Raw genomic sequence first — 25,349 nt, forward strand, 5'->3', positions numbered from 1 at the left:
CTTTTGATTGGGGAGCTCAATCCATTAACATTTATTGTTATTACTGTACAGATAGTACTTTCTTTTAACATTTTGCTTTTTGGATTTTATATGTCATATCTAATTTTTCTTCTTTTTACCTTTACTGATCATCTTCCTTTCTAGGCTCTGCTCCACACCTCTCTCTTCTGTCTTTTCGTATCTGCCTCTAGTGCTCCCTTGAGTATTTCTTCCAGAGCCAGTCTCTTGGTCACAAACTCTCTCAGTGATTTTTTGCCTGAAAAGGTTTTAATTTCACCCTCATTTTTGAAGGACAATTTTGCTGCATGTAGACTTCTTGGTTGACAGTTTTTCTCTTTTAGTAACCTAAATATATCATCCCACTGTCTTCTCATCTCTATGGTTTCTGCTGAGAAATCTGCACATAGTCGTATTGGGCTTCCCTTTTAGGTGATGGATTGTTTTTCTCTTTCTGCTTTCAAGATTCTCTCTTTCTCTTTGACCTCTGACATCCTGATTAGTAAGTGTCTTGGAGTACATCTATTTGGATCTGTTCTCTTTGGGGTATGCTGCACTTCTTGGATCTGTAATTTTAAGTCTTTCATAAGAGTTGGGAAATTTTCAGTGATAATTTCCTCCATTAGTTTTTCTCCTCCTTTCCCCTTCTCTTCTTCTCCTGGGACACCCACAACATGTATATTTGTGCACTTCATATTGCTATTCAATTCCCTGTGTCCCTGCTCATATTTTTCCATGCTTTCTTCCCTGTATTTTCTTTTGCTTGTTGGATTTCTGATGTTCCATCCTCCAGTTCACTAATCCTATCTTCTGCCTCTTGAAATCTAACATTGTAGGTTTCTATTGCTTTTTTCATCTCTTCTCCTGTGCCTTTCATTCCCATAAGTTATGTGATTTGTTTTTTCAGACTTTTGATTTCTTCTTTTTGTTCATTCCTTGCCTTCTTTATATCCTCCCTCAATTCATTGATTTGATTTTTAATGAGGTTTTCTATGTCTGTTTGTACATTCGGAATTAATTGTTTCAACTCCTGTATCTCATTTGAATTGTTGGTTTGTTCCTTTGACTATGCCAAATCTTCAATTTTCCTAGTGTGATTTCGTATTTTTTGCTGATGTCTAGGCATTTAATTACTTTAATTAGTTTATTCTGGAGACTGTTTTCACTTCCTTCACCTAGGATTTTCTTTCTGGATGAATTTTTTGTCTGTCTGTTCTTTAACATTCAGTTCAACTTTTTCTGAACCACTAACTTAGGTTTTGTTTAACAGAGGAGAATTTTTCAGTTATTGTTTTCTTGTTTCTTACCTTGCCTGTATGTGCCTTTTCCCACTATCCTTAGGAGGGTCTACTTAGGTATTATAGACCCCAGTCAGATTTTCCCAGACCAAACTGGCCTCTTGTCAGGAGGAAAGTGTCCCCTGCATCAGTTTTCCCTGAGGGTGAGACCCAGCAGGTTGAAAGACTTTCCTTTGAAGTCTCTGGACTCTGTTTTTCTTATCCTACCCAGTATGTGGCACTTTTCTGCCTGCAGGTCCCACCAGCATAAGATGATGCAGTAACTTTAACTTTGGCAGACTCTCCCTGCTGGGGGCATGGTGGATAGAGGAGAGGTTGTAGGCTGGCTTTAATGGCTTCAAATTACCAAGCCCTGGGGTCTGAATTCCCTGACGAAGGGAATCCACCTGAGTTGGGCCTCACCCCTCCCCTGGGGAAGGCACCGACTCCAGAAAAGCTCTCAAAGGAGCTTGTTTCTGCCTATGCCTGGGGCAGTTGCAGTCTGAGAATCCTTGCCATTGTATCCAAAGGTAGCCAAGCCTCTGTGGAAACACAGCCACGAAAATCTGTTTCTTTTTTTTTTTCTTTTTTTGTCAGCCCTGCCCCCTTAGTGATGAGGCAAAAATCAGTGACCTCTGCTTTGACCGGGTTCACCTGAGCTGGGGGTCTAATTTTAGTTGTCAGGATTTGTGAATTGATTTCACACTTGAAGCTTAGTTGCACTCAGCCCTTGCTGCTGGTAAAGTCTCTTTCCCCTGTGGGAAGCAGTCTGTGGGGGAGCTGTGCCAGCTGCCGCAGCTTGGAGAACGGTTCTGGATGGGATGCAGCTGGTCCAGCTGGTCCAGACTGGGGTAGGCTGTGTGTCTGGTCACTGACGTGGCCCCAGGAGCTGTTCTGTACTGTTCCTGGTTATTTAGTAGCTTCTCAGGACGAACTAAGTCCCACACCCTGCTAAGCCACCATCTTGGCTCCTCTCCCCTAATTTCTTTTTATTGCTTTTTCTGAATTGGTGCAGATGTTCTAAGAAATGATCATGATGATGAATACACAACTATGTGATGATAGTGTGAGTTATGGATTATATAACAAGAATGGAATGATTGTATTATAAGAATGTTTGGGTTTGTATGCAGTAATGTATCATAAATGAAAAATAAATACATTTTTAAAAAGGTGATTTTACCCCATCACAGCACAATATTCATATCTGAAATATAATTTTTGTTGTGATCCTAGAAGAGTTCATGTTTATCTATATTATACAGCATTTAGGGGCTAAAACTTATGAAAGAGGATTTTTTAGTGCACTCTCAACTTGGGTACACCCCAGTCTTTTCTCTATTTATTTGAGCCTTATTTGCCAATCCATAGAAACAAAAGAAAATTAACACAACAATACTCAATTATGGAGTTTGGCAAATATCTCAAGCTAGGGAGACTGTAAGTATTGTTTGCCAGGATGTATTGTGGGGGGTCAGGAGCAATAAATCAGGCAATAAATCAGGCCCTAGCAAGAAGAAGTATCCAGAGTCACAAGATCCAGGGCGGGAAGTTCCCAAGAGTTAAAAATTGAACAATAATCATTGTTAAGAAACAAAAGAATGGGATGTATTGTGCAAGAGCAAATGGCATTTCTCTGCTTCTGTAGATAAGATTGCTTGCTTACAGCTGCAAACCAAGATGTGGCTCAAAAAGATAATGTCCTTTTTCCTGCTTCTGTAGATACGCTTTTGGTTTTTACCTTTATAAGCCCCCCTTGAGAACTCCTCAGGGCTGCTCTCTGATTCCTCCTTCTTGAGTTTCTGAGGCAGTCACTGGCCGGCTAATAAAGACTCCTAATTGGCTTGCGAATTGCTTTGACTTGTGTGGTCTCTCTTTTGGTGCACCCCACAACATTTGGAGGCCCCAGTGAGATCATCCCTAATGGGACATCTGGTGACCACAATTCCTGGGGATCGCCCCTGGAACCAGGGTCCAGCCTAGGGAAAGGCCTCAGAGAGACATTCCTCCACCCCAGGCAAGGACCAGGAACCAGGCCGGTCCTACAAGACTCTCTTAAATTATACAAAAATCTGCGTGGAGTCATCTGTTTCTGGAAATCTCACCAGTGAGTGCAGGTCTGTTACTGGATCCAGGTCAGGGACCTCTGGAAGGCTGGATGCAGCATTACTTCCAAGGTTAGGTCCCAGAGCAAGACATTGCCTGGGGCTTCTGGTTAGGAATCAATTAAGGTTTTTTTGTGTGTGTTGGTTTAGTTTGTCCTTTCTCTCATCTTCTGGTCTTGTCACATTCCATGTCATTCTTGACATAATTGTCATGGGTCAGTCAAGCTCATCTGTCTGTACTCCCCTTCAATGTTTTTTGAAAAATTTTCAGGAATTTCAGTGGGAGGCCGGAGACTATGGAGCCCCTGTCAGTGCCTTTGACTTGGAGAGATTCTGCTCATGGGAGTGGCCAACTTTTGGTTCTGGGTGGCCTTCCGAGGGAACCACAGACCTATCTACAGCTTATAGAGTCCAAAGGATGATTTTTGGTGATCCAGGCCACTCTGACCAGCTCCCCTATATACTAATTTGAATTGAAATTTTAACAGAAAAACCCATGTGGTTACGGTCTTGCCTGGAGTCCCAAAAAGGAAGACCCCCCAGAGCCAAAACAGCCTTCATACTAAAGAGCACTCAGAAAAAAAAGACTAATAGGGTCCCAGTACTGATGGGACCACTTGAGGATCTGCTCTTAATGAATCCTCCCCCATATCCGATAGCCTCTCTGCCCCCTCTAAGACCAGAGGGAAGAGGCAGCCGAGAGGCAGCTATCAGCCCCTCTGATAGCCAGGAGGTGACATTCAGTCCCCCCCATACCAGAAGTGGCTCTGCTTACCACCCCTCTTCTGGTACACAGTCACCAGATTCTTCTGGGGCCCCAATTTTACCCTTAAGACAGGTTGGCCCCACCCAGGGGATGCCCTCCCACCTTTCATGGTCTATGTCCCCTTTTCCTCTAGTGACCTGTATAGTTGGAAAAACCAAAACCCCTCTTTCTCTGAAAAGCCCCAAGGGCTCATCTCCCTCTTGGAGACTGTCTTTTTTACCCACCAGCCCACCTGGGAGGACTGCCAACAGCTCCTCCAGGCCCTCTTCACCTCCGAGGAACGAGATCAAGTTAGGAGAGAGGCAAGGAAGTTAATTCTTGGACCTGATGGACAGCCCAGTACTGAGCCAACCCAAGTAGAGGCTGTGTTCCCCTCCACCCATCCCTGATGGGACCCCAACCCTGATAAAGGTAAGGAGGCTCTCGATCAGTATTGCCAGACTCTGCTCCGCGGACTATAAGCGGCAGCCAAAATGCTGATCAATTTATCTCAGATAAGCAAAACTATACAAAAACCGGACAAATCTCCAGCTGCTTTCCTTGAGCGCCTCCTTGAGGCATACCGCTTGTACACCCCTATAGATCCAGAGGCAGCCGAAAATAGGCAAGCCATAAATATAGCATTTGTCGCCCAGTTGGCCCCACATATAAGAAAAAAATTACAAAAACTAGAAGGATTTGAGGGTAAGGTGCTGTCTGAACTGGTAGAGATTGCCCAGAAGACTTTTAATAACAGAAATGACCCTGGGACCATGCAATCCAAAAAAATTGCCAGAATTCTAGTATCCACAATGGCTGAACAGGAAAAACAGAAAGATAGACAGGAAACTGTTGAAAAAAGGAAGGGGAACCAAGGAAAAAGTTTGGGCCTAGCTGCAAACCAATGCACCTACTGCAAAGAGAATGGACATTGGAAAAACGAATGCCCTAAAAGGGGACTTAAAGGACTGAAACCATTCCCCATTCTAGTTGAGGAAGCAAATTGACGGGGCCTGGGCTCCTTTCCATTAAGCCCCCAGGAGCCCAGGATCACCTTAGAAATTGGGGGCAAGCCTAAAAAATTCTTGTGGATACTGGAGCAACCTTCTTGGTCCTCCAGCAGGTAGAAGGGCCCATATCTAAGGAAAAAATCCCCATACAGGGAGCAATGGGAAAGACAAAGTCCTACCCATGGACAAAGACTAGGATCACTAACCTTGTGGAAAGAACTGTCACCCACTCATTTCTGGTGATGCCAGAGTGTCCGTACCCCCTTTTAGGAAGGGACCTTCTCCAAAAATTACAGGCCACCATCTCTTTCAGAAATGATTTGGCCGAGCTCTTCTTCAATACCAACCCCTCAGAAATCCTCCTCACTTGCCCCTTATCAGAAGAATATTTACTTACTGTGGAGGTGGCAGTGCAGGCCCCAGGCCCATACATGCAGGAATTTAAAGAAAAAATACCAGGTGTATGGGCAGAGACTAATCTACCAGGATTAGCCACCCACCAGCCCCCCATTGTTGTCCAGCTGACTAGCACCGCCAAACCTGTCAGAATTCAGCAATACCCAATAAACTTAAAGGCTAAGAAAGGCATTGCAGTCCATATCAAAAGACTCCAGGAGGCAGGCATTCTAGTCCCCTGTCATTCAGCCTGGAACACCCCCCTTCTCCCGGTCCAAAAACACAGGACTGAGGATTACCGGCCAGTACAAGACCTCCAGGAAGTGAACAAAAGAGTTGAAACCATTCACCCTACTGTGCCTAACCCATATACACTCCTGAGCCTGTTACCTCCCAGCCAATAGGTTTATACTGTTCTGGACTTAAAGGATGCCTTCTTTTCACTTCCTCTGGCTGAGGTAAGTCAACCCATTTTTGCATTTGAATGGATTGACCCAGAGGGGGGTTTCTCTGGACAATTGACCTGGACCCGGTTGCCACAGGGTTTCAAAAACTCTCCCACCCTGTTTGATTAAGACTTAAGTCAAGATTTGGCCAGCTTTAGACAAAAGCTTCCAGAAATAACCCTGCTACAATATGTGGATGACCTCTTACTGGCAGCCAATAACTTGTCAGATCGTAAAAAAGCGACTGAAAATTTACTGCAGGAGCTAGGCCAATTAGGCTATCAGGTCTCAGCTAAGAAAGCCCAATTTCACACCAATTCGGCAACATCCTCAGGATATGAACTAAAGAAAGGAAAGAGGTCACTATCATCAAGTAGGGTTGAAGCTATCTTAAGGATACCCCAACCAAAGATAAAGAGGCAGGTATGGGAATTCCTGGGGACAGTTGGATATTGCCGACTCTGGATTCCCAGATTTGCAGAAATAGCCAAGCCCTTGTATAATAGTACAGGGGGAAAAGAGGAAATGCTAACCTGGGCTGAAACTGAGCAGGTTTCTGATATGGGTATCTGCAAGGCCTAGGGAGATATTAGCTCCTATTCCTATGTAATAAGGGGATTCAGGGTTTAAGCAAAGCCAACAGTCTTCAATAGTAAGCGGATTGGTTTGATTCATGAACTGAAACACTGAATCCAACATGTCAAGCAGGGGTTTTTTGGGGGAGGGGGAGAAGTCTGTATGAGGGCTTAAAGGGGTGAGACTCTTTGAGCTTGGGTAGCCCAGGGGGTAATGGTCTGCCCCACCCCTTGCCTGGAGGGAGGGAGCTGCCATGGTGGCAGCTGCTCAAGCAGAGGCCACTCAAGCAGTGGCTGCTTTTGTTTGGGAGGTTGTACAGGTTTTATGCTGGGGTTTAGAACTCTGTTTGGCCCTATGGGGTTGTTTGGTTTTCAGGGAAGGAATCTCTGAATTGTGAAACTGACGCCAGGATCGTAACTCGTGACATATAATCTAAGTCCCCAAGTTTTCCCACTGTCCCAGACTTGGGTATACCAGGAATGGATTATAATAATAACTGGGTTATAGGCGCCTTGGGTGCACCTGTCAGGGCTAGGGGTTGGTGTTCTTGTTAAGGTTATGAATGGGTCTCAGTCAGTCCATTTTGCAAGTGTTTCACAACCCCATTTGGCACAATGGTACTCATCTTCCCCCTGACATTCTGGACTGCCCTGTTCAGGACAGGCATAATGGCCAATATGCTGTAAGCTTTTTTCTTGGGGAAGGGTGCCACATCCATATCCCCGGATTATAGTTGGCCCTCCCCCCTTGAAGATGCCCCCTCATCCTCTGATTTCCCCAGTAAGAGTTCCATTGGTTCCCAAACAGCTGGCAGAGGTCAAACTGGAGGATTGGTTGGGACAGAGTGGTGTTTCTAGTGACCACTATCCCGTCCACTGTTCTACTGAGTTCCCAGGTATAGTTTATAATCTGGTGAGAATTTTTTCCCTTGACCCCCTTTAAGCCCTCATACAGACTTCTCCCTCTCCCCCCAAAAACCCCTGCTTGACATGTTGGATTCAGTGTTTCAGTTCATGAATCAAACCAATCCGCTTACTACTGAAGACTGTTGGCTTTGCTTAAACCCTGAATCCCCTTATTACATAGGAATAGGAGCTAATATCTCCCTAGGCCTTGCAGATACCCATATCAGAAACCTCTCAGTCCAAGAAGCACAAGGCCAGCACCTATGCAGGTGGGGACAGGAACCAAAACTCACCCTAGGAGATCTCCAAGGTCAGGGAACCTGTATTTATTCTGAGAATTTCAATCTAGCTAAATCCCCCTATAGTGACTCTTGCGGACTCCTCATATCACTAGAGAACATTTTAACTTCAACCCCAAATGGATGGGACCGCCTCCTTGTAGCTCCCTACAGCACTTGGTTTGCTTGCATATCTGGTATCACCCCCTGCATAACTCCCCCAGTAATGGCCATCGAGGAAGAATTTTGTATCTTGGTTCACATTATCCCCCAAGTATATTATTATTCCAGGGAAGGGGGTAGGGAACACTTTGAAATCACTTACCCAGCCAAGCGAGCCCCAATCCTGGTGCCCCTCCTTATCGGACTGGGCATCGCAGGATCAACTGCAGTCGAAACTGCAGCCTTTATCACCGGGGACCAAAACTTTAAAACCCTTAGCAAACAAGTTTATCAGGACCTTAGTGAATTAGAAAGCTCCATCAATCATTTGGAAAACTCCCTAAAATCACTGGCCGAGGTGGTCCTCCAAAATCGCGAGGCTTAGATCTCCTATTTTTGAAATAAGGCGGGTTATGCATGGCCCTCGGAGAAACCTGCTGATCCTATGAAAATCATTCTGGAATAATTAGAAATAGTCTATCTCTAGTCCATAGCAGGTTAGGAGAGTGGGAGGAACACCGAAAAGCTGAAACCAACTGGTATAAAAATTTGTTTTCCTGGTCCCCATGGCTAACCACACTCCTAACTGCCATAACAGGACCCCTAATTCTCATATTATTAGGCTTGATGTTTGGACCCTGTATAATAAACTGTCTGACCTCATATGTGAAAAAAAGAATACAAGCTATTAAATTATTAGTTCTTTGAACCCACTATCAACAGATTTATAATCAAAATACAGAAACAATGATTTGATTCTCTCATAAAACCAGTGGGGAATGTGGGGGGTCAGGAGCAATAAATCAGGCAATAAATCAGGCCCTAGCAAGAAAAAGTATCCGGAGTCACAAGATCCAGGGCGGGAAGTTCTCAAGAGTTAAAAATTGAACAATAATAATTGTTAAGAAACAAAAAGAATGGGATGTATTGTGCAAGAGCAAATGGCATTTCTCTGCTTCTGTAGATAAGATTGCTTGCTTACAGCTGCAAACCAAGATGTGGCTCAAAAAGATAATGTCCTTTTTCCTGCTTCTGTGGATATGCTTGTGGTTTTTACCTTTATAAGCCCCCCCTTGAGAACTCTTCAGGGCTGCTCTCTGATTCCTCCTTCTTGAGTTTCTGAGGCAGTCACTGGCTGGCTAATAAAGACTCCTAATTGGCTTGCAAATTGCTTTGACTTGTGTGGTCTCTCTTTTGGTGCTCCCCACAACAGTATTGTGTATGCGTATTCCAGGGACAGCAGGGTCTTATCCATATCAAAACTCCATCTTGTTCTCATAATTGTTATTGAATTCTTGCACTATGTAAAGTACTGACTAAATTATAACAAATGACATTTTCAAACTATTGACTCTTTCTTATGGGATATAAAGTTATCACTTAAAATTAATCATTTTTGTTATATAGTCTCTGGTAGCATTTTAGAATCTTCTGCTATCCCTTCTGCATGTCCCCATAAATTGATACCTAGGTGATAAGTTTTATTGTTGCCATTACCAGTGGTAGATTTTTCTTCTATTTTAATTTCTGATGGATTTTGTGTAGTATGTGGATATTTCTTGAGTTTTATTTATTAATATTGTACAGTCTATTGTGTCATTTCCTTTTTAATAATACTAATTTCTTTGGTTCATCGAGATGGACAATTATATGATCTAAATGGTATAAATGTTTTCTACTTCTCTAAGAGTATTTTTTTTTTGCATGGGCAGGCTCTGGGAATCTAACAGCTTTTTTAGTTCCAGTTGCCTGAAGAGGACATGAAGGTCTTAGAATAAACCAAAATGCTTGCTTATAGCTGGATTGTAAGTAACAGAATTGTAAGTAACAGACTTATTACTTCATTTTTGCTGATGACAAAAACAGCACAGACCTAAAAATTTGTCTCAGTACCAGGAGAGCAGGGGCCAATATGAAGGAGGAATGGGACAAGAGGTTTCTTGTCCAGAAACCTCTACTTTGATTCAGGAGATGGGTGAACAGGACGAGGGTCAGCTTGGACATTCACATACCCCCTTCTGCATTCTTCTCTCCATATCACTTTCCAGAGCAACCAAATATCACTGCAGAATCTCCAACTTCCCTATCTGTCTCCCATTTGTACAACAATATAGTAGAAGTACACAATAGAAATTCCAAATGTACCTCAATTATTTTCTAAAGCTGCAATAATGATCTGCTCCTTCCAAATCTGCTCTGTTCCTAATAATGATAAAAGACATCTCTATCATTTCTGTGTTCAGTCAGAAATTTCCATTACCACAATATGTAATAATTCACTAGGTTCTGAAAATTTTCTGTCTTTAATACTTTTCAAATCTCTCCCTTCCTCTCCATCTCATGTTACTGCAGGTCCCAAGCCCACATTTTCCATTTTCCTCTTGTAAGGTTGGCCTTAGTGGGGTGTATAAGAACTGCTGGGTTTTTGTTGTTTTTGTTTTTGTTTTTTTCTTCAGACTGCCTTTTATTGAACCCAACTTCCCAATCTTAAAAATCACTGAAGAAAAGGTCTTTTCAAGTAATCGTCTTACTTAGGTATGGATTAGGCATAGGGAAATTTAGTGCACTTTGAAGTACATTTTAAAATATAGCACACAAACAGCACAAACTCCAGAGCACATATAAAATAGTCCTCAAAGGAATATAAACATTTAGAATATAAGAATGTGGAATTTAGTAAGAATAAAATCTCTTCAGTTAGCTAAAACTTACTTACTGCAGGTTTTTTATTGCACAATTTATCAGTTACCCTAAGAATAAAACAGATACTATTTTCTCAACCTCTAAATTCAGTACATAGTCAAATTCATTTTTTTCAAACTAAAGTTTAATAGCATTGTTATATGAGAAAATACTTTGTTATTGAGTTAGACAACTTTGCAGCCTATAAAACAAATTCCTTAGAGTTCATGATCACAAATCCTAGTAGGCACATATTACATTTCCTATCATCAAAAATGCATTTAAGTGTTTCATATTTTAAAAAGACAAAGTTGTGCAGAATACAAAAAGTATACATTTCATGCTTTAAACAAATTTACAACTTTTAGGATTAGTTATTACGGAAGAACCCACCTAACATTCACACTTAAAGAATTATCACTCAGTTTAATGGAGTGAACAAAGAAATGTGTGTTCATTTAATTGATAAGGCTAAGTTTTATATTTCACCATAGATCAGTCGGCATCTTGGTGATTACATTGTAAAATAAGAATATTTGAACAATGTGAAGTCACCGGGCTCATTGTTAAATAATTCCAAGAAAAAGTGAAGGATTCTAAGGAACAAAATCATGGCCATACCTGGAAGATCCAAAACTCTGTAAAGCAACCTGCTTGTTTTCAGAAACGTTTTAAAATCTGGCAATCTGAATTAAACTTGGCAAGTGCAATCTAAAAGGATGATTTAAAGTCTTAAAACTGGAAAACATCTCAGAGGATCATCTATTCTCTAGGAATACTAAGAATCCATGAAGGAGATTCAGAGCTCTGCAAATTTGACTTGCGTTTAAAATATTTTTTTGAAAAAAAAATTAAAACAAAAAACAACACCAATCATACAATTGTTACTCACCAAATTCTAATATACTGGAGATCATTGATGCTTAATATGTTTCCACTGGATGACTGTATAATATTTAGTTATTATAATATATAAGGACATTTATATTGATAAAATATGACTTTTGTTTAGTAGGGTAGGGTATGTGTGTGTGTGTGCGTGTGTGTGTAGAGGTTCCGTATAAGATTTTACTTGGGGAAAAGTTTCCACTGCTGAAATAAAATATAAAAAAGGAATCTACAAACAATAGTAAGAGACTTTTTCAAGATCACACAGCCATCCAGCACATCACCAGGCTGTCACTGGAAGAGCCCCATTACTCTCCTTGTATTTGGTATTTAGTTGTCCCCATTATAGATGTCAGTGGGTTAGGTCATCCATATTCTGTGGGCAAAATCAAGGTACCCTCAGTTAAACATTTTTCCTAGAAATGGATTATTTTATTTGTTATTTAATAAGATTACTATCAAAATCCTAGTATCTAAAATTATGTCAATAAGTGTCAACTTAAATGGCCCTTCATACTTAGAAAAATAGTAGTATTTGCAATTTCCCAGTAATGAGACATAAAACTGTAATGTTGTTATTACTATACTATTTCAAAGTATTTCAAAAGAAGTACAATGAAACAGTAAGAAAACTGAATTATCTCCTAATTCTTGGAGGAGTTTTATGTGCCTAAGGTGAAAAAGCTACATCCTGGGATTTTTTTCCCCTCTGATTCTAGGAAATTTGTGGACTTTGATATCTCAGAAGGAGGCTTTCAAGTTAAAAATTAAAAGCACCATAAACCAATGTTATATAATTTATCATAATTTGAAAATGTAAAATTTAGGATCTGTATGAAGAAACTTTCCTTCTGAGGCTCCAGATTGTATAAGCACTATTAAAAACCATTTGTAAAACTTCCCAGTTGTAGGAAAGCTTTACCAGAATAGCCAACATGATTACCTAGCAGAAGGCCATTTTCAAGGCAAGGTTCAACTTCATAGACCTCACCCAAATTATACAGCATGGCAAAATAAACAAAAAATCATTTTCATTTAAAATGCAGTTTCAAAACATATTGCTAACATTACAAAATAATTGTGAATCATTTCAAGTAAAAAGTAGTAAAGGAGCAATAATTAACCACAAGGGGGCATACCTATTCCTTAAATTCCTGCAGAAAGACTAATTTTTAAGTAGTAACGTGCACTTTGACACAATCCACATTTTCAGACACATGAAATGTTATCTTTCAGTTGGCTACATCATTTTTTCCATATGTTTAACTTTCTTTTCGATTTTTAATTTTTTTTATTGTATAGTATAACATATATACAAAGCTAAGAAATAAAAAAAAAACAGTTTTCAAAATACTCTTGAACAAATGGTTACAGGACAGATCCCAGAGTTTGTCATGGGCTAACATACAATGCTCTCAGATTTTCCCTTCTAGCTGTTCCAGAACATAGGCGGCTAGAGAGCTTAAATATTTTATCATCAACTTTTTTTCCTTCTTTTTCTGTGAAAAATAACATATATTCAAAAAAAAGTATAAATTTCAAAGCATAGAACTGTAATTATTTGTAGAACATATTTCAGATTTTGACATGGGTTACAATTCCACCATTTTAAGGTTTTACTTCTAGATTCTCTAAAATACTGGAAACTAAAAGAGATACCAATTTAATGATCCAACAAACATATTTGTTAATCCTATCTTCTCTGTAAAACTCCACCATCATCTTTGATCTTTTCATCCCTTTCTTTAGGGGTGCTTGCTATGGCAATTCTAAATTTTTCATATTGGAAGGGTCTGTCACTAATATGGGGTAGGGAAGTAGAACTATCTGATATCCTGGAGAGGCTGGGCTGGGTTTCAGGACTTATATGGACCAGGGACCTATCTGGAGGTTGTAGGTTTCTGGAAAGTTACTTTAGTGCATGGAACCCTTGTGGAATCTTATATATTGCTCTAGGTGTTCTGTAGGATTGGCTGGAATAGCCATAGTTGGGGTTGACAAATTATGATAGGTAGCAAGGCCTAACTGAAGCTTGCATAAGAGCAACCTCCAGAGTAGCCTCTCGACTCTAAAATAAACTCTCCCTGCCATGGATTCTTTATTAGTTACAATTCATTTCCCCATTTTGGTCAGGAAGGGATTGTTGATCCCAAAGTGCCAGGTGTGGATTCATCCCTGAGAGTGATCTCCCACATCGCCAGGGAGACTTTCACCCCTGGATGTGATGTCCCATGAGGGCAATGATTTCACTTTCAGAGTTGGGCTTAGAGAGAAAGAGGCCATACCTGAGAAATGAAAGAGGACCTCCAGAAGTGACTCTTAGGCTTGCCTATGGGTAGTAAAAGTTTCTCCACTACCTACATAAGCTTCACAAGAGTAAGCCTCATGATAGGAGGCATGGTCTATTGATTTGGATGTTCCTAAATTTTGACATATATCAAGAGATTCCCTGATGGTAAGGTTTAGTAGTTCTGTATTCTTTCTCCCATCCCTCAGGGGACTTTGCCAATACTTTTTGGTTATCTGATTAATCTATGCAAGGATGTATCCAGGCAATTACAATAATTCAACAGGATTAAAGGGCCTCTTTCTTATTCTGGACTCCCTGTGTTTCAAATGTTCAATGAGCTATACAGATAGGTTGAATTAGATTATGCATTACAGAAAATTTCAGTTCCAGAACAAATTAACCTTTCTTCCACTGGTCTCAAAGAGTATGTGTGGTTCTAAAATATAGACACTGTCTTCCTTACCCCTATGTACTGAATTACTTTAACCCCAGCATGTTCAGCTTCATTCTTATCTCTAAATATCAGGTTATATATATATATATAAACAGCCTCTCAGAATCCAGAAATAATAATCACCATTCTGGACTTAGTGTGTCTGCTCTAAAAGTGTACAATTTAGGCCACTGTTTTCTTATAGGCATTTTCTAAGGGAGACCATACCATTCTTGTTCTTTTGTTTCTGGCTTATTTTGTCTCACCAAATGTTCATTCACATCATTGCTTGCCTCATGACTTTGTTCCTTTTTGTATCAGCACAACCTTTGTTGATAAGTATATACCATCGTTCCCCATTCTACTTCTCCATCAGTGCATCCTTCAACCACCTGCATTCATCCGGCACCATGTATGAAGCCCAAAGTCCACAGTCCATCAACATTCTCAATTTTAGATAATTTCATTGTTCCTAAGAGACAGAAAACCAATAATCACACCCTCACCAAATAGGAAATCTAAACCTCCTCTTAACTCTTATCCCTCACCCCATTATTTAGCTCTGCTGTCGCTGTGGTAGTGCTGATGGTTTCCTTTTGAACATAGTGCATAGCATGCAATAGCAGTTTTCCCTCTGTGCCCTGGACTGAAACATCCTTTATAGAAGAATCATATCTTTGAAGTAATTATTGTGAGAACTAATTCATATTCCTAGTATTATCAGTGGGACACGTAAGTCTATACAACCCCTTTCAATCTTGTTCATCTTCAATATGGTGATATTACCGATAGACTCACTAGAGAACCACCTTTACTCCTATCTACTCCCTTATATTGGAGTTCAACCTCATTAGCTAATGGTTCATCCATCTCTAGCTTCTATGTATCTCTAAGTCCCCTATATTCTGTATTAGAAGTCTCTGATTATAAGCTTTATGTTGGTCATAAAAGTGGAATCATATAGTATCTGTCCTTTTGTGTCTGGCTAATTTCACTCATCATTATGTCCTCAAGGCTCATCCATCTTGTCATGTGCTTCCAGACATCATTTTGTCTTAACTGTTGCATAATATTCCATCGTATATATATACTACATTTTGCTGATTCATTTGTCTGTCGATGGGCTTTTGGTTTGTTTCCATCTTTTGGTGATTGTGTATAATGCTGCTATGAACATTGGTGTGCAAATTTCTGTTTGTGTTGTTGCTTTCAGCTCTTCTGTGTATATACCAAGTGGTGCTATTGCTGGGTCAAAGGGCAACTCGATATTTAGTTTCCTAAGAAACCACCAGTCTTGCTCAGTGGCTGCACCGTTGTACATTCCCACCAGCAGTGCATAAGTGTCCCAGTTTCTCCCCATCCTCTCCAACATTTATAGTTTCCTGTTTGTTTAATAGCAGTCATTCTTATAGGTGTGAGGTTGTCTATCATTGTAGTCTTGATCTGCATTTCCCTATAGCCAATCAAAATGAACATCTCTTTGTGTGCTTTTGAGCCATCTGTAGTTGCTCTTCAGAGAAGTGCCTATTCATATCCTTAGCCCATTTTATAATTGAATTGTTTGTTCTTTTGTTGTTGTGTTGTATGATTTCTTTGTATATACAAGAAGTCAAACCTTTGTCTTATATGTGATTTCCAAATATTTTCTCCCATTGAGTTAGCTGCCTCTTCACCTTTTTGACAAAGTCTTTTGAGGTGCAGAAGCGTTTGCTTTTGAGGAGTTCCCATTTATCTATTTTTTTCTTTTGTTGCTTGTGCTTTTTAAGCTATATCTTTTTACTAAGTCTTGAAGATGTTTCCCTACATTTTCTTCTAGAAGCTTTATGGTGCTAGTTCTCGTATTTTGGTGTTTGATCCACTTTGAGTTAATTTTTGTGTAGGGTGTAAGATAGGGGTCCTCTTTCATTCTTTTGGCTATTTATATCCAGTTCTTCCATGCCCAATTAATGAAAAGACTATTTTCTTCCAGTTCAAAGTATTTGGGGGACCTTGTCAAAATTCAGTTGACCATGGATTTGGTGGTCTATTTCTGTACTCTCTATTTGATTACATTGGTCGATGGTTCTATCTTTGTGCCAGTACCATGCTGTTTTGATGTAGGTTTTAAAGTCAGGGAATGTTAATCCTCCCACTTCATTCTTCTTCTTTAGGATGCTTTTAGCCATTCAGTGTCTCTTTCCCTTCCAGGTGAATTTGGTAATTACCTTTTCCAAATCTTCAAAGTAGGTTGGTGGTATTTTTATTGATACCAGGTTGAATCTGTAGAACAATTTGGGGAGAATTGACATCTTAACCATATTTAGCCTTCCTATCCATGAGCAAGGAATGTCTTTCCTCCTATTTAGATCTGTCTTGATTTCTTTTAGCAATATTATGTAGTTCTCTGTGTACAAGTCCTTTACATCCTAGTTAAGTTCATTCCTAGGTACTTGATTCTTTTAGTTGTTATTTTGAATGGAACTTTTTCCTTAACTGACTCCTCAGCTAGGTCATTGTGTGTGTACAGAAATGTTATTGATTTTTGCACATTAATTTTATATCCTGTCACATTGCTGAATTTGTCTATTAGCTCAAGTATCTTTGGTGTAGATTTCTCAGGATCTTCCAGTATAGTATCATATCATCTGCAAATAATGAAAGTTTTACTTCTTCCTTTCCAATTTGGATGCCTTTTATTTCTTTGTCCTGCCTTATTGCTTTAGCTAGAACTTCTAGCACAATGTTGAATAATAGTGGTGAGAGCAGACATCCTTATCTTGTTCCTGATCTTAGGGGAAAAGCTTTCAGCCTCTGTCCATTGAGTATGATGCTGGCTATCGGTTTTTCATATATTCCCTTTGTCATATTGAGGTAGATACCTTTGACTCCTATCTCTTGGAGTGTTTTCCTGAGAAAAGGATGCTGAATTTTGTTGAATGTTTTTAAGCATCAATGGAGATGGTCATGTGGTTTTTTCCTTTCGATTTATTAATGTGCTGTATTACATTAATTCATTTTCTTGTATTGAATCACCTTTCCATTCCTGGTATATACCCGACTTGGTCACAGTGTATAATTCTTTTAATGTGTTGTTAGATTCAATCTGCTAATATTTCATTGAGAATTTTTGCATCTATGTTCCTTAGGGAAATTGACCTGTGGTTTTCCTTTCTTATAGCATCTTTACCCAGTTTTGGTATTAAAATGATATTAGCTTCATAAAATGAGTTAGATAGAATTCCTTTTTGCTCAAATTTTTGGGAAAGTTTGAGCAGGACTGGTGTTAGTTCTTTCTGGAATGCTTAATAACAAATTCCCTGGTGAAGCCATCTGGCCCTGGGCTTTTCTTTGCAGGAAGATTTTTGATGACTGATTGAATCTCTTTACTTGTGATTGGTTTGTTGAGATCTGCTATTCTTCCTGAGCCAGTGTAGTTTGTTTGTGTGTCTCCAGGAATTTGTGCCTTTCATCTAAGTTGTCTAGTTTGTTTGCATATAGTTGTTCATAGCATCCTCTTATGATTTCTTTTATTTCTTCAGGGTCTGTGGTAATGTGCCCCTTTTCATTTCTGATTTTGTTTATTTGTACCCTCTCTCTTTTTTCTTTGTCAGTCTTGCTAGTGGCCCATCAATTTTATTGATTTTTGCAAAGAACCAATTTTTTGTTTTATTGATTCTTTCTCTTGTTCCTTTGTTCTCCCATTCATTTATCTCTGCTTTAATCCTTGTCATTTCTCTTCTCCTATTTGCTTTGGGGTTAGTTTGCTGTTCTTTCTCAAATTCCTCCAGGTATGCTGTTAAGTCCTTGAATTTTTGTTCTTTCTTGTTTTTTAATATGAACATTTAGGGCAATAAATTTCCCTCTTAGCACAGCCTTTGTTGCATCTAAGTTCTGAGAAGTTGTGTTCTCATTTTCATTCATCTTCAGATAGCTTCTGACTTCTCTAGCAATTTCTTCTTTGACCCAATGGTTGTTTAATAGTGTGTTATTTAATCTCCACACATTTGTGAATGTTCTCATTCTTTGGTGGTTGTTGCAATCCAGCTTCTTCCCATTATGATCAGAGAAAGTGCTTTGAACAATTTTAATATTTTTAAATTAATAGAAACCTGTTTTGTGCCCCAGCATATAATCTATCCTGGAGAATGTTCCATGAGCACTACAGAAGAATATATATCCTTGTGCTTTGGGGTGCAGTGACCTATATATGTCTGTCAGGTCTAATTCATTTATTAAGTTGTTTAATTTCTCTATTTCCTTGCTGATCTTCTGTCTAGTTGTTCTATCTGCAGAGGAGAGTGGTGTATTGAAGTCTCCTACTATTATTGTTGAAACATCTATCACTCTCTTCAGTTTTGCCAATGTCTGTCTCATGTACCTTGGACCTCCTAGATTGGGTGCATAAACATTTATGTTTGTTATATCTTCTTGATGAATTGACCCTCTAATTAGTATATAGTGTCCTTATCTCTTTTGATGTTTTTACATTTAAAGTCTGTTTTGTCCAATATTAGTATAGCTATTCCTGCTTTTTTTCAGTTATAACTTGCATGGAAAATCTTTTTCCATCCTTTCACTTTCAATCTATTTGTATGTTTGTGTATAAGATGAGTCTTTTGTAAGCAGCATATAGCTGGATTATGTTTCTTAATCCATTCTGCCAATCTGTATCTTTTACTTAGTGAGTTTTGTCATTGGCATTCAAAGTTATTACTGGAAAGGAGTTTCTTGAATCCACCATCTCATCTTTTTAATTTTATTTGTCAGATCTATGTATTCTTTACTCTCTTTCCCTTTTTATCCTTAAAATACCCTTACTGGTACTCTTCAATTCTTTGCCTTCCTCCAGATCTCTCTCTCCTGTCTTTTTTTGTTTTTTTCAACCCCAGCAGAACAGCTTTTAGTATTTCTTATAGGGCCAGTCTCTTGCTGATAAATTCTTTCAGGACTTCTTTGTGAAAACTTTAATCTTTCCCTCAGTTTTGAAAGAAAATTAGGCTGTGTACAGAATTCTTGGCTGGGAGTCATTCTCTTTCAGGATCTTTAGATATATCATTGCACTACTTTCTCACCTCCAGGGTGCTAGTTGAGTAGTCTGAATTCAGTCTTATTTGGTTTTCCTTGTATGTAGTAGATTGTTTTTCTCTTGCCACTTTCAGGATTTTCTGCTTTTCATTAACATTTAACAGACTGATTAGTATGTGTCTTCGGGAAGGTCTACTTGGATTTATTTTGTCTGGAGTTCATTGGGCTTCTTTGACTTATATTTTTATGTCCTTTGTGAGGGTTGGGAAGTTTTCTCCCATCATTTCTTCAACTACTCTTTCTAGCCCTTTACTCCTCTCTTCCTCTGGGGCATCAGTGATTATTATATTTGTGTGCTTTGTTTTGTCTATCATTTCCCTGAGATTCAGTTCAAAGTTTTCCATCTTTTTTGCCATTTGCTGTTTTGAGTCTTCAAAGTCAGTTATACAGTCCTCTATACCACTTATTATTTCTTCTGTCTCTCAAATCTGGTGTTGTGTGCCTTTAGTATTCCTTTTGTTTGGTCTACAGAGTCTTTAATCTCTGTGATATCTGCTATTGTTCTATTTAGTCTTTCACATTCCTCTTTATGTTCTTCTACTGTCTTCTTGATCTCCCTATATCATTTACTATCCCACTTATTTATGAACAGCTTTGATTAGTTGTTCCAATGTCTGTGTGTCCTCTGGTGTTTTAATTTGGTCATTAGGCAGGGCTATGTCTGTCTGCATTGTGATATGCTTAGTGATCTTCTGCTGTCTTTGTGGCTTGTGAATATTTTGATTGATTTACTTTGGGAGTTGATTTCTTTCAGTAGTCTAAGGCCTTGTGTTTGTGAAGTGGTGGTACAGAAGAAAGCAGGGTATGGAATGGTGCACTCAGTGTGGTGATTTGTTTCAGGGAAAGTATAGCTGCAGGTTGGGGTTTTAGGCTGATGCTTGTGAATGTGGGCACCCAGTGGCCGGGGGTGAAGTAGCTGTGTGGGCGCACCGGTCTATAAGATGTAACCATGTTGTGTACTGGTTTAAGGTACAGGGCCCTTTGTGCACATGCATAGAGCTGTGGAGGCAGATCAGCATTATGCCTTCATGGATTGTGGCAGATGTGACCCAGTTGCACAGGTAAGCACTTTCTCAGAGCTGGAAAATGTGACTGAGGGCTATGTGCCTGTGCTCTTCTAGGACTGCTGTAAACTGAGGTTCCCAGAGCTGAATGATGTGATTGGGGGCCTGTGCACCTGTGTGGTCCTAGGAGTGCCATAAACTGATGCACAGAGCTCAGGGGTGGGGTGGGGTGAGGCTGTGCGATACTATGGGAAAGGGGCAGGGGTAGCCTACGTTTGGAGGTTAGTGCCCACAGACTTTACGCACTGGTAACAAGCTTCAGGGAACAGGGAGGGGGAGGAAGTGCTCAAGAGGGGTGTGGGAGGGGTGAGTTGGGTTTCACAGGGGGTTGGGGTGTGGGGCGGGCATGTGCACTGGAGGTTGGGGGGGTGGGGGTGCCTAGAGCATGGGGAATGGGAGCAGGTGTCAGAGTTTGGGTACATGGGTTGTGGGATGAGTCCCTGGTCACAGGGATGTGCTGGTGAGGGTAACGCACCCAAGATTGTGGTCTGGCTTACTTCCTAGTCCCTGGCTCCTGCCCATTCACTCCTGCAGGCTCCATGCCTCTGCACCAGGCTCCAGCTTTCTGCCTCTCAGTTCCCTGGTCTCTGCAACTAGGGCTGCCCTATATGATGCAGAAGGCTCTCCCAGGTCAGTCACCCTCCCAAACCACCACCTCAGTTGCCCTCCTCTCCCTTCTCTAAGTTTTCTGTGGAGCAGGGCTAATCTCAAACTACTCTATTTGACCATCATCCTGGAAGTCCTTGGCTACATCATTTTAACTTTCAAGATTTATTTTAAGCCTAACTGAACAGATTCCAGAATACACTTCCCTAAAAAATAATGATGTTTCAGAACCTTCTGAAAGTGTTGCTGTTATCTTAACAAAAGATTCATAGAGCAATTAGTTCTAATGCACATTAGAACAAACAAATAATAAGAAAATGGTGTCTAAATCAGTAGCAAATTTTGGTTGATCACAAATGGAAGATGTGGAAAGTTTATCAAAAGAAATTGTACAAATTATAAGAATAACAAAAATACGGGGTGGGGAAAATTGATTTTCCTGTGTCTATGCCACAACTTGCCTGTATTTGTCTCTCATGTTCAAAGTATTTGGAGCCTACAGAAAAAACAGGAGACCTTCATCCCAAGGGCATGGTCTGTGGGCTGGCCTGCCTCATCAGCCAGGTTAAGGATATTGTTAGCCATGTCATCACTGAGTGCATCTGACACCACCTAGGTTTCATTGATTCCAGTCATCTGGATGTGGCAGATAGGGGAGTTCCTCTGTCAATTACTCTATTTATCAATGCACTTCTGACAAAACCACAACAAAGGATGAGGTCAGTCTAGCCATCCATACAGACAACACTCCTCATCATCAGTCAGCTGTTTCACCCCTCCCAACCAAAGACTAGCCTGATAAGATATGAATTTTGGAAATCTTAATGCTAGTGATGTATAAGGTTAAGAGAAGAGACTTTAAATTCAAAAGGAAAGTGTATTGGTAAAATCTCCACTGTTGGAGAAAAATTACAGCCTGTACATACTTAATGTCTCATGCTTTAAGGTTCTGGGTTTATGAAAAGCATATGCAATAGAAATTATGGAAAGCTCTTGAATTCATAATAAAAATTGCATGATAATGTATGCCAAGGGTAGCAATGATACTTCAGTACTCAAAAATTGGTCCATATACTCCTACCATTGCTAAATACTGTGGTGTAGAGTGAAGTGGAGAATAAAATGGGAGCTAATACAGAGATCAGGATAATGACAAGAAACAAAAAACTCTTACCACCAAATAAATACTTTAGTCATAATCATTTTTCTATCACTTTGTATCATGTACTGTTACTACTATATAGCGATCACCCCAAGGGTATGGTAATCTCTGTGGTTATGGGGTGATATTGTTACATTACATTTTGTCCACTCGTGAATCTTATTTTATGTGTTCCATATGGTAGTCAGTAAATAAATAATGAATTATTAAAATGAAAGTGAAATTGCTAAATGCAATGTGTAGCATCTTAAAACAGTTGTTAGTGCTGAACATGTAGCTAGAGTTCTTGCTCATAAAAGGAGAATCAGTTTGTGCTTTCAGTGAGAAACAAAAATTTTAAAAATCAGAAAATTACTCTGCTTTATTTAGAGATGGAGTTAAAAGAGGAGAATATACTTGATTATATGCAGAAGTCCGATGATGTGTAATAAATTCCATGCATGCGATTATAATTTGAATGCATAATTATTTTTATTTATCTATTTATTTATTTAAAAAAAAATATGGAACGCTTCACGAATTTGCATGTCATCCTTGCGCAAGGGCCATGCTAATCTTCTCTGTATCGTTCCAATTTTAGTATATGTGCCGCCGAAGCAAGCACCATAATTATTTTTAAACAGAAACTTTATTATACCTTCATGTTTATGGAAGTTAGAAAGGTAGGTTTTATCAATAGCCAGTGAAGAAAATTTTAAATTTTTGCCATAATGTCAATTTTATAGAAACCATGTTTGAATTGCCTTATAAATAAACCACTGCACCCACTTTACCCTCAGTTCTTTCTCAATTTAGTGCCATTGGCCACCCTGAGTATCCATTTACTGAAGAATGTTAATAAGGAGGCCTTCACCACATCTTCTACCAGGAGCTCCAGTGTGTGCCAAGTGATGCTGGGACATCTCAGATGCCAGTGATTAGGGACATCACCTCTGGTTAAATCCATGCTGCTTTTCAGTTCACACTCAACTAGACTCAAATCTGTAGGAAAGGCATTAAATTCTCGTGGCTTTGCTAAACAATTAAGATTTAATTTATACAAAGATCTTTACATGCTCTGGTCTCTGTCTCTGTTAACTTCTGTTTTGTTTCTTCTTTTCCTAGCCCTAGGCTAAAACTGTGGCAGAGAGGTAAGACACTCTGCTTGGTCTTCTAGGTTATGGCTGGGGAAGAACAATTGTGACCTGACATATACTTATATATGTAAGTATTAACACTTAACTTATACTTAATATAACTTCTGGTAGGTATGTGACCAGAAGATATGCAGAACTCTGCAGACTTACACAGAAATAGAGATACAGGGGCACCCACCTGGAAGATACTAAGTGAATAGGCCAGAGGTAGGGGCTTTTTTTAAACAAGGAAACAAAAACAAGCACACTCCCCCAAAACAATTCAGGCTATTTAGTATATTGCCAGGATTTGGACACTGGGGTTATAAATTTGCTAAGTGTAGTTCTTTTCTGGGATTCTTAGAATGAATAACCTATATTTGAAATGTTTATAGAAACCTTGGGACATTTCCTTGGTTCAAAAAGATAGCATCTCTCTTTTTTTCCCATACTGGAGAACCTTTGTGATGGCTTCATGATAAGGTTAACTTACTCTATTCTTTTTCTCTAAAGGAAGTCTGTCAAACTAGGTGTGAGTAAGGAAAAATGACAGGTCACTCATACACCTTCCCTTCCTGTACTTCACTGCACCACCAAAGGCAGGAAAAGGTCCTGGACATGGGTTATTACATCTTTTGGGCAGTCAGGAGAGAAGTATCACTCAGCAAACATGACCAGAAATGACTCTCCCTCAAAATAATAGAATGGGTCAAGATCTGTATTTCTTACTTCTTTTTAGTTTGTTCTTGTGATCTACGGAACCTCTGAATTCTGAATTTCCCATTTTTATTGACTCTCTACCTAAGTAAATAATTCATTCTTGATAGACTGGCACCTGCTATTCTTTTCATATTGTGGAAATGTAGTGCTTCCTTTTTGGATGGATGGCTGAAAAAAGGAGAACATTAAAATTCTTTTTTTTATCTGCCTTATTCTACCTACAATGATATTGATTTTTTTTGTTTTTTTATGTATATATATTTTTTATTAATTAAAGACAAAAATGAAATTAACACAACATTTAGAAATCATTCCATTCTACATATGCAATCAGTAATTCTTAAAATCATCACATAGATGCATGATCATCATTTCTTAGTACATTTGCATCGATTTAGGAAAAGAACTAGCAAAACAACAGAAAAAGATATAGAATGTTAATACAGAGAAAAAAATAAAAATAATAATAATAGTAAAAAAAAGACACAAACAAACAAACAAACAGACAAAGAAACAAAAAAACCTATAGCTGAGATGCAGCTTCAATTTTTCTAAACATTTCCCATACCTAATCACAAGATATTTCAGATGGTGTCAAATGCTAACCCAACTTTTAATCCAAGGCAAGTAATAAGTAAAGTACTGTTTGGTGAGTTTGATTTCATTTTTGGTTTTCCTGAATATGTTTTTTAATTAGCATAGGGATTTCCCTTTTAGGAATTTAATTCATATAAATGTATTCATAATGTAAGGAAGGCCCAGAAAAGTTAACCATTTAAGTGGTTTGAGCTTTGATACTATTTGGTTGACAGTATAAGAAATAAAAATTATTTTATTTCAATACTATTTGACTATTTGACCCAGGAAATGGTGAGTATTTAGAGAACATCTGAAGGTTGGTGTGCTGGTTTGAAATGATATATGTACCCTGGAAAAGCCATGTTTTAATCCTAATTCTATTTTGTAAAGTCAGTTGTTTCTTCTAATCCCAATTTAGTATTGTATGTTTGAAACTGTAATTAGATCATCTCCCTGGAGAAGTGATTTAATCAAGAGTGATTGTTAAACTGGCTTAAGTGGAGACATGTCTCCATCCATTTGTTGGCTCTTGATTAGTTTACTGGAATCCTACAAAAGAGGAAACATTTTGGAGAAAGTGAATGATTCAGAGAGAACAGAGCAGAATGACATAACCACAAGAAGCAGAGTCCACCAGCCAGTGACCTTTGAAGATGAAGAAGGAAAATGCCTCCTGGAGAGCTTCATGACACAGGAAGCCAGGAGAAGAAACTAGCAGATGATGCCATGTTCACCATGTGCTCTTCCAGATGAGAGAGAAACCATGACCATGTTCTCCATGTGCCATTTCACTTGAGAGAGAAACCCTGAAATTTATCAGCCTCCTTGAACCAAGGTATATTTAACTGG

The 25,349-nt window shown here is 39.2% G+C and overlaps 1 protein-coding gene, 1 long non-coding RNA gene and 1 other non-coding gene across 5 annotated transcripts in view; 1 reads left to right on the plus strand and 2 right to left on the minus strand.

The window, feature by feature from the left end:
* The window catches only part of LOC143691277 (uncharacterized), a 152,634-nt gene that overhangs the window by 106,725 nt on the left and 20,560 nt on the right, over positions 1 to 25,349 (minus strand). The gene's annotated exons all lie outside the window — the stretch shown is intronic.
* The window catches only part of LOC143691274 (aldo-keto reductase family 1 member C23-like protein), a 460,654-nt gene that overhangs the window by 27,137 nt on the left and 408,168 nt on the right, over positions 1 to 25,349 (plus strand). The gene's annotated exons all lie outside the window — the stretch shown is intronic.
* Positions 22,584 to 22,690, minus strand: LOC143642912 (U6 spliceosomal RNA). The gene has a single exon (XR_013155971.1). It is a non-coding gene; the product is annotated as a U6 spliceosomal RNA (small nuclear RNA).

This window comes from Tamandua tetradactyla, chromosome 7, assembly GCF_023851605.1.
Source record: "Tamandua tetradactyla isolate mTamTet1 chromosome 7, mTamTet1.pri, whole genome shotgun sequence".
NCBI classification, from domain to species: domain Eukaryota; kingdom Metazoa; phylum Chordata; class Mammalia; order Pilosa; family Myrmecophagidae; genus Tamandua; species Tamandua tetradactyla.